This window comes from Sapajus apella, unplaced genomic scaffold (genome assembly GCF_009761245.1).
Source record: "Sapajus apella isolate SASKATOON/1434 unplaced genomic scaffold, GSC_monkey_1.0 scaffold12, whole genome shotgun sequence".
NCBI classification, from domain to species: Eukaryota; Metazoa; Chordata; class Mammalia; order Primates; family Cebidae; genus Sapajus; species Sapajus apella.
This window is the reverse complement of record NW_022436952.1, coordinates 12552098-12559918: the sequence shown is the minus strand read 5'-3', so window position 1 is coordinate 12559918 and position 7821 is coordinate 12552098. Positions and strand designations below refer to the sequence as shown.

General features: G+C 38.1%; 1 long non-coding RNA gene across 1 annotated transcript; it reads right to left on the bottom strand.

Annotated features, from left to right (window-relative positions):
• Positions 1-384: 384 nt before the first annotated feature.
• On the bottom strand, positions 385-3251 carry LOC116553016. The gene is made up of 2 exons (XR_004269597.1): positions 2797-3251; positions 385-652 (listed from the first exon to the last, which is right to left on the bottom strand). It is a non-coding gene; the product is annotated as an uncharacterized LOC116553016 (long non-coding RNA).
• Positions 3252-7821: the final 4570 nt, after the last annotated feature.

Here is a 7821-nt window from a genome sequence, read left to right as displayed (position 1 = left end):
AATTTTAAAGTTCCAAAAAAGTGAACCATTCTCCTTGCTTAGCCCTACGAGTATCAACAATCTAAAGAAAAATAAAGATGTGAATCTGTAGAATAATAGATGCTGCAATAGCAGTTATGACAATGTAGTTGGCCCCACCAAAACATTATAACAAGTTGCTACTGGCTTTCCATTTCTCCAGACCCTTTTGGAGACACTCAATACAGCCCTATGTGTGTTTGCAACTTATCAATAATTTTGTCATCTAAAATAAATATTCAGAGTTATGAGAATCTGCTTAGAATGACTAAGCTTTCCACCAGTGCTCCTCCAGTGGGTGTTAATGCCTGCTTTTCCAATGAGATTACATTCAAGCTAATAAGGATCAAATATTGAACACAGTGCCATATTTCTTCACCATTTGTTCCTTGGTACTTTTATTAAAATCATAGAAGAGAATAGGACTCCAGTAAAAGGCAACAGAATTTGTGATCTATTCTCTGCATTCCCTGAGTCTTGCAGCTGCATTTCTCGTGACATGCAATGCCTTCTCTTTTGTAAGGAGGTCAAGGCTGCAGATGGAAAAGTAGCAAGGACTGTTTTGTCACTCTTCCTCTGGAGCCTTCATATCTCCTCCTTCTTGTTCTTCTGAGGCTGAGACAAAAGGAGGGTCCTAAATAGTAGGAGAAAAATTTTATTTAATTGTTTGTAGTCTTCTTGTAGTTGGATGCATACTGTCTTATGTCAGGCATATGTTTTTGGCTTTTCTGTGGAATGTATTGGTGAATCCTCAAAAATGCTCTTGTGTAGACACCTGTCATGCATAGCTCCCTGGTATAGATGCATTCTCCAGCTAAACTCCTGACACCCTCAATTAACTTCTGTCTGTTGCAGAATCTGTATAGCATCTCATTGTGTCATCTTTGGCATAAGCCTATTAAGACAGCTCAAACGTGGCTACTTGGCCCTTAGGACACTCATACATTCTTATGGTGCCAAATCATGGACAAGTGGCTCACCCAAGTTAAAATCCCCTTCTCCTTAAAGTGTAGACTATGGATAATCCAGCCAGCTTTCCCCCTTAAGACTTTCACAGTAACCAGTCTGTGTGTTCATTTGTGCCCTGAAACTCCTGGGAACACATATCAGACTCTTTCAATATTTTTCTCCCTAGTTTTATTCTGTTCCTGTAGCAGCATGTGGCAGGCCTATAAATTTTTGTTGCTCAAAGAACATTAAACCAGTGTTAACATGACTTCTTTTCTGGTGCCAAGCCAATTTTTAAGTTCTCTTTCTCTTAGCATGATAGAGGGGAGGCACTACCCCCCTCCAACTCTCTTTCTCAGCAGGTGGGAGGAGAAAGAAAAAAAAATTCACTTGTTTGAAAATTCTCCTACCAACTCTATTCAATAGCCATTTGAATTTCTAGTCTTACATAGACCAGAAGCAGAAGGTGATGATGGTGGGGGGTTAGGGAGGATTTCAGTCATTGAATTGCCACTTCTGTCTTCTAGTGTAGCATGGATTTATCTTGCAATTCTTTTAAAAATGTTTATTTAAAGTAAGTATCTACTCAAATTTTTTTTTACAATTGCCACAGATCAAAGTATTGCATGGTCTTTAATTAGTTTTGCCAATACTGAATTTATCTTTGTAATTTTCTTGACTCTCTTTCTTGTATTCTTATTTTGTTTGTGTGTTTTATGCTTTGCTGTGTGTTTGGATCCTTCTGTTGTTTTAATGAGTCATATCTTGTAAGTTTGTGTTTGGATTTAACTTTATTTCCATAACTCATCAGATACGTATCATGAAAACCTGTTGTCTTGCCATTAACAACCTGTCTCTGATTCTGAGAAAAACAGCAACTTGTATGATTATGTGTATTTTAACTAGGTTTTCCTGTATTTATAAAGTAGGTATGTTGCCTTCTGAGTTATAATGGCATCTATTACTACTTGTCTCCCCTAAATCAGTTAGTTCATCATTAATTTCCTACTCCAGAATAACTACTGCATCATTCATGATAGTGCCCAGATAGGTAGCCATAGAGAGAGAAAAATAATCTAGGGATATGTTGTATTGTTTTTACATGTAGGTCTTCAGCCAAAATTCTGAAAAGATAAGAGCAAATATTTCATTCAATAGTGTGTTACTCAACCAGAGAACATAATGGTATGTTTTCTTTTCTGTAAAGTATGACAGAAAATCTTAAGCGACTTACCTAGGACTTGATGCATATTATCATGAACTAACAGTTGACAACCACAAAGCTGAGTAAGACATAGATGCTGGGAAGTGGGCTGAGTATGTGGATGATTCTTTTTTGTACTAGCCTAGCAGCACACACATTCCAGTTTTCTCTTCAACAAAACTGCAAATGACCACACAACTTTAACCCTCAAAGTGATTTCTAAATATTCAAAATCTCTCCCCCAAAGTTAAATATACAGATGCCCATGGTCAGCTGTACTTAAGTAACAGGGACATTTCAAGGACTAGATACAATAATGATTTTTTCTGACCTTGATATCATAAATATATTCTCTGGCTAAAATCTTTCTGAGGACTGCTATTGTGCCTTACTTTTATCTCTATCCTTTTCCACCATCCCAGTGGGGCTGAGCGCAAGATCTCTAAAGTGTTGTCAAATTTAGTTCTGGAGCCTGCTGGGAATCCTGAATCATTTTTACTTTCTAGGGAAAGTAGCCAGTGATTTGATTCCTTCATCAGTGTCTTCACTTTATAGAAAAATTCCTCAAAAAGAGTTGCCTATATTAGCTATTTCTAATTCCTCTACTTACAGTCTCTTGAACTCACACTAATCAGTAGTTTGGTTTCTCCTGCATTGAAAGGGTCGTGCCACAGTCCTTGCCTATCTCCATCATACCAAATCCAGAAGTTCATGATGATTCCTCATCACATTAGGTCTATCAATATTAAAAGAGCTGATCCATCTCTTCTTGAAGCTCTTTCTTCTCTTTGCTGCCTCTCTTAGTTTTTCTTTCATTTCATTTATCAGTCTAATTTTTTTCTGCTCACTCTTTCTCATCTCTCAAAACCCAGACTTTAGATCTCTTCTTTGGTTCGACTCTTACTCCCTGGGTTATCTTCCCCAGTTTCAGGGTTTTAAAAGCCATCTTAACTCTGACAACTTCTAAATTTGTATCTACAACTCACGACTTTTCTTCCCAAATCCTTCTTATAGACCCAGCTGCCTACTCAACACATCCCCCTTAGATATAAAGTTGTTATCTCAGGCTGAATATGGCCAAAACATAACTCTTAAATCCTAAGCTCCCAAATCTGCTCCTCCCACAGTTGTCCTGTCTCAGTGATTGGAAGTTGCATCCTACCAGTTGCCTGGGCCAGGAAACAGAGTCATCTTGAGTTTCCTTTCTCTCTTAGACTCCACATTCAATCTGTTAATCTTTTCAACAGTGTCTTCAAAATATAACCTGGTTTCAATTACTTCTCATGACCTTCTCCACTACCAGTTGTACCTAAAATAATATTGTCATTCACTTGTGTTATTATAATAACCTCCTAATTTCCCCTGCCCCTCCCTCCCAATTTGGCAAGAGTAGGCATTCAATTAATATGGAGTAATTGAATTCATATTCCATTTGATTGGACACTTTTGTTAAAGGAATGAATGTGTGGTTGTCTATTATTACCAGTTGGCTGTTGGAATTTGTGTCAGCCAGCCTCATTCTCAGGATTTGAGATGGCCTTGTGTCTCCTTCACCAACCAACACACATGTGCTATGTACACACATGCACACACACACATACACACATACGTACACACACAATCCTCACTTCCATCTCCTCTTAATAGACATTAAAGACTACCAAAGTTACTCCAGTAAGGCAGTGAAAGTCTCTTAAGGTACAGGAAGGTAGACCTCAGACTAAGGGGCTGAGTTGGCCAAGACATTCCAAGATTATGGAAGTGGGAGCATTTTTTTCTTTCCTAAAGACTAAAATTCTTTCTTAGTAGATGCTAGAGTAAGGGAATCCCAGTGGGTAGGATCTGGCAATACTGCCCATCTAGGTGGGATCCTAATCAGATATATTTGGCTTTTGGCTTCTGGTAGCAGAAATGACTTCAAAATGAATGGTCACTGCTAGACATTTTCTTTCTAAAAAGGATCTAAATCAACATTTGTGTTGGCATGGTTTGTTTCTCCTGTACTCTGACTCATTCTGTTACTTCTCACCACAGATCTGAGACTTGACTATTATCACAACCCTGGTTTTCTCATTGCCCTACTTTGATGCCATGTGGACTTGATCTGCCTTTGGCTATTAGGTTCATCAAAATTTTCAGTTTTCAATAATAACTTTGAGTTCTCTGCGCCAGGTGCCCCAAGACCTTTAGATCTCAGCCAAATCATTAACATGAAGAAAAGCAACTTTCCCACTTTCACTAATAGGAGAACAAACTTCAGATCACACTCTCAGATGATTTGGCCTTTCATCAAAGTCCCTTGTTTGGGGTGACTGGGTCTGAGAATTAATCAACGGATATTGGCTCACAGAGAAAAGTTTGGAATTATCAGCATCTAACTATAGCCCTGCTTTTATTATTCAGATAATAATTGTAGCTGCAATTAAAATCACTTACCCTGTGCTAGGTGATATATTCTTTACATTTAGCCCTTACAAAGGCCTTATGAGATATGCACTATTTTTTATCCCTTGAAGACACAAGGCTTAGAAGGGTTGAATAACTTGCCTAAAGTCAGAGAAGAGGTAAACTGTAGAATACATATTCATTTACAAATGCTCTTCTAATGCACACTCCTATTATTTTAGCAATTGCACAATAGTATCTCCTTTAGAACAAGGAGTAATAGTTATGAGGCTGGACATGTTACTTTGTCCTCTTTCTCTTATGCCCAACCTTTCTGAGTCCCCTCAATTGTATTCACTTCTGTTCTGGAAGAATAAGGTGGCAGAGCAGATTCAATGTCATTTGTTGCCCAGATTGAGAAAATAAACCAGGCTCTTCAATGATTTCCTAATGTTTCCTATCTGATAGGAGCTTAGGGAAGTTCCAAACTCATATATGTCACTAAACACACCATTGGATGAGGATATTTTCTATCCCTGCAGATTCTGAAAAATGGAGCCAGAAACCTTTTGGAGGAAGGAGCCACATTTGATCATCCTCTGGAGTTATTCTGTCCAAGTAATTCATTCTTTTGTTACTTAATAAAATTAGCTTTGACTCAAATGCTAATATTTAAATTAGATTTTCACTATATCAGTTTCACTGTTTTTCAGAAAACAGTTGTAATTCCACCTCTGGGAGCTTTTTAGCTACATCAATAAGCCCCCAAACCTACATAAATAACTCTTGATTTCTGAAAGTGAAAATACTTTATGAATAAGATTGGGAGAAACAAGGAACCCCAAAGTCATTTAAACCTATAATTTGATCATTTGTACTTTCAGCAGTCCCTTACATATTCCCCAATAAATTAAGATAATTATACCTGACACCCAGACAGCATCAATTTTCGCTTTAAATTAAAGAGAAGATACTTCGATAGATCTTTTCTCTGTCCAGCAAGAGGTCTCCAGAGACTCCAGAAACTCGTTAATATATTGAGCTTTGAAGTTTTTGATTTCGCGGAGTTTCTGTGTTGACTCAGTATCAAGTGACCTAATGCTCAGATTTCTTGTCAGCTAGTTATCTCTATGGGTTAGAAAATGCTGCTAGCAAAGCCATTTATTCTCTGGGGGGTAGAGAAAGTTGCTCTTCCAAACTATTAGTTAGACCCTTAACCCCAGCTTGTAAATGTTTGTGGTATTTCACAAGGTGGGAACCAGAAACAATCAAACCATTGCATTTATAGTGTCTTCTGGGCTTTGCTAAGCTGGATATAATCACCAGAGGGAAATAAACAATGCCATTTTCCTTCTAACCTAAGAATCTTGTCTTGCTCAGTCAAATCCACATCATCTTTTAAAGGAGAAAGGAAGGGGCTGCTTTTGCTATACCCAAGGACATCAACATCGGGAATGGCATAGGCAGGTCATATTACCTTATATCAAGGACCATTTTAGTAGTTGTTTCTGTGAACTGGAGATTTCATAATAATTGAGCAGGCATGAATAGAGAAAAAAACTTGTTGGGACTCTTGGTTTCTACCATCATGTGATTGAATTCCAGGTCCATATATTAAGTTGTCTACTCAACATCTCCACTCAGTTAATAAGAGAAGTCCATGTCTAAAACAGAATTTAGGCTGAGCATGGTGGCTCATGCCTATAATACCAGCACTTTGGAAGGATGAGGCAAGAGGATCACTTGAGCCCAGGAGTTCAGGACCAGCCTAGATGACATAGCGAGACCCTTTCACTGCAAAAAATAAAAAAGAGTAGCTGGGCATAGAGGGCCGTGTGTTTAGTTTCAGATACTCAGGAGACTGAGATGGGAGGATCACTTGAGCCCCAGAGGTTGAGGCTACAGTAAGCCCTGATCATAGCACTATACTCCAACCTGGGTGAGAGAACGAGGAGACCCTATCTCAATACATACATACATACATACATACATTTTTAAAAATAAAACGAAACTTCCAGTCTTCTGCTTCCCCAGAGGATTGAATGGTGCCCATCCCAAATATTTCTATCTGGACCCTATAAAAGTGACTTTATTTGGAAAAAGAGACTTTGAGACTTTGTGGATGTAACAAAGGATTTTGAGATGAGATCATCCTGGATTATCTGGGCAAACCCTGAATCCAATGGCAAATGTTCTTGTGAGAGACAGAGGAAAAGAAACACAACATTATGGTTATGCAGCCCCAAGCCAAGAAATGCCTGGAACCACCAGAGGCTGGAAGAGGCAAGGAAGGATGTTCCCTTAGAGTCTTCAGAGCAAGTATGGTCCTGCTGATGCTTTGATTTCAGACTTCTGGCCTCTGGAACTTTGAGGAAGTGATGAACTTTTTAATTAAGTGCATTGCATTGACTATTGCCCTCCTCTAAAATGTAATCACCACAAAAGCAAAGAATTTTCCTCCCATTTTCATTACTGCTGTATCCCAAGCTCATTGAAGAGTGATTTGTATTTTTTTTATATAAAAGCCCAGAGAGTACATATTTTATTTTCTTTGCAGGCCATGTGATTTCTGCTGCAGTTATTCAACTTTGCCAATGTAGTGTGAACCATAGTATGGGTATGACTGTGTTCCAATAAAACTTTATTTGCTCCACTTTATTTGCAAAAACAGATGTTTGATAGGATTTTGCCTGTGAGGTATAGTTTATAGCCAACCTCTGTCCTAGAACAATAACACCTAATATTTGTTGAATGAATCAGTAGATTAAATATACAAAAGAGGGCAGGTTACCCATCTTCTTGGAACTTCATTTTCTTTAGCTTCAAAATCAGGATATTAATTTTATACTCATTTAGGTGTTATAAGTTTAAATGAGAAAACCTCCCAGCTGAGTGTCACATGCGTGTAATACACAGTAGAGCTTTCTTCCTTCTGCCACCTAAAGTGAGCGGAAAAATGTAGATCATGTTATTTAAACACAATATTTATTCAACATCAGTGCTCAATATTTTATTGTGCACAATATTTTAATGTTAACCATTTTCACATGCATTACTTAGGAGCATCCTCACAGAAACCTTGTGATGTCGCAGGAGTAGGGACCAACATATGTGCATAGAGTTTATGTGATCTCAAAGTCACTCAGCTGGAACGGGGCAGTATGAGAATTCTAGTGTGGGCTGAATTCTAGGGTGTTCCAACTCTCATGACCTCAATCATTAAAGAGGGATTATTTTTCATCTAAAATGGGAAGTATTTCTATTTT